Source organism: Gavialis gangeticus, unplaced genomic scaffold (assembly GCF_001723915.1).
Source record: "Gavialis gangeticus isolate Ggan-Ray unplaced genomic scaffold, GavGan_comp1, whole genome shotgun sequence".
Lineage (NCBI taxonomy): Eukaryota > Metazoa > Chordata > Crocodylia > Gavialidae > Gavialis > Gavialis gangeticus.
In genome coordinates this window covers 33,628,486-33,630,989 of record NW_017729034.1, presented here as the reverse complement: position 1 = coordinate 33,630,989, position 2,504 = coordinate 33,628,486, and positions in this window count along the sequence as shown.

Here is a 2,504-nt window from a genome sequence, read left to right as displayed (position 1 = left end):
CAGATCTCCTTAGTTTATGACTTTGTGAAACAATAAAAGTTTTAAATTGAACATCCAGGTCTGAGCCTGTGCTTAATTCAGTCCTTATATAATTCGGCACGAACTCTCACAATTTGGCATAGTTGGCAGGATACCACTACAACCTCTTTGGGGTTGAGGGTATCCAAAGAATCTGTTTCACAAGGTGAAGAAAGAAGAAGGAGCATCCCAATTCCCACTAGAGGACAGCGAGGAATTTTTGGATTTTCAGACTTTGGCTTCCGGATTTGACCGGGTAAGACTTGCCTATTCACGGGAGTGTGAGTAGGGTTACCTATTGTGGAGGGCACAATAGAGTAATTACGGAGAATAAAACTGAGATAGTCAGGATTTATGAAACCCAGGAGTTGACAGGAGAAGCTTGTCAGCTATTGAATAGTTTGGTTATAGGATATTAACCCCGTGCTTGTGGATGGGTGTCCATGCTGAAGAGATGAAGTTGTGATAGAATATAGTTATACCCCTTAAGAAAAGGAGTATAGCGGGCCTAGATAATAAGTTTGGTTATAGGAAAATAACCAAGTGCTTGTAGATAAGTATCTACGCACAAGAACAGTAGTTATACCCCTCAAGGAAAGAAGTATAGCGGCCCTAGGTGATTAATTGGCCTTTCGGCAAGATTAGAAAGCCTTACGGAGAAAGGCGGGCACAATAATGGGATAGAGAACTTGATTAAGGATTTGACCAAGTTCTGTCAGTTTTGACTTGAATAAGTACGAGTAGAAGGTGGTTGTTAATGGAATATCACCGCTGTTCTACATGTGCCCTCGGATGTAGATTTTGTTGAGAAACAGAGGATCAGGAATTGCTTGAGAAAAGTTTAGAATAAAGCTCAGGCATTGACAGGAGAAGCCTGTCAATTGGGAGGTACAGAAACCTCAAAAGATACTTTGGTTACGAAACCATAGTGATACTCTTTGGAAAAAGTATCAAAGAAAGGGGAAAAGAAGCTAAGATTTATTTACTTGCCCAATGGTAACAGGTATATTGCCTTTGGTAGGATCAAAGAAAATTGAGGGTAAGTTAGCCCCACATAAGGGATCAGAAGATCCTTGTGAAAAGCTAGACTAGGCAGATCGGGAGTTCTTCCAAAAGCTAGACAAAAAGCTTAAAAATAGCCTAGTAGTTATTGGATTTTGCATTTTGATAATGGGGGGGGGTGCCGTTTGCTTAATTTATTCCAAAAGGCAGCATTTAATTCAGTTACATCAAGAATGTTATACTTTTCCACCAGAGTGTAGGTTTTGTTGAGAAACAGGTAACAAGAGAAGGTAGTGACAAAAGAGCCAGTGCCAGAGGCTGCATGAAAGGAGGCGGCTGCTGGCACACAGACCAAGCCTAAAGAGGAGTAGAAGGCTGATGCTGCAGAGAAGCAGGCAGAGACTGCTGTGGAGAAAGCAGAGGCTACGGGGAGCAGGGGGCTGCAGTTATGGAAAAGATTGGGTTTAGTAGTTAAGAATATCAGTTGGATAGGCAAGACTGAGAGATGCCAGTATTGCCAGCTAAGCAACAAAAATTGGGAAAAAAAGACAAAAGGAATATCAACAGAAATATTGGTGTGGAGTAGGGATTTTTGTGAGTTTGTCAGAGGATCTTTGTGGTTTTGTCACCACAAGGAATTGTATACTTTAGATACAATTCTGAGAAAAGTTGGTGGAGCTATTAAAGCAATTTATCCGGTAGCTTCTGGTATTTTAATTCTTGTAGGGTCTGCCAGAAGGTTTTGGACAAAAATAAGGATCCCAAATATACGGAAGGCTTTGCTTCCTTTGAAATTTATTCCTCAAAGTTATTATGAATATGAAATAAGTACTGTGAGTAGTAATTGTCAGCTACTAGGACATCAACACACTGATTGGGGAAAAATAGGAATATTACATCCCAGGGAGTTACCATCCTTGAAAAATTTGTGCAAATTGGTTCTGTTGTAACAATATAATTGATTAGATTTGGCAAAATTAGATCAGTTAACTTGTGGATTAGACTGCGCTAAATTAAGACAAAGGGTAGACTATGGCTCGTTCAAATTATCCAGGATCTCACAGTAGAATCCCTTTTGCAGACCTAACAGAAGTCTTACAGGGCCAAGAATCCTCGGGAAATTCTATATCCCAATGTGGATATCTTGAGGATAACGCAAGTAGATATTCAAATAATCTAATAGAGGATCAGGAAGGAGGTGTCTTACAAGTAATTGGATCGGATGCAAAGTTAAATCATGTAGTTTATCATCATAGAGCTACCCCCAGTGGAAGTCCGTTTTGCCAGATTTGCATTGCTGTCTAGTGTTTTTTAGACAAACAGGCACTGCTGCGGGAAACGTCCCTTGCCAAATCTATTGTACTCTTAGTCCCGAAGATTATTTGTGTTGTCAGAGAAATAAGTGTTTTGATAACCCTAAGATCATTCTAGTAGCAACACAAATGGCTGATTAGAATAATCCTGAGACGGGAAATATCCATGGA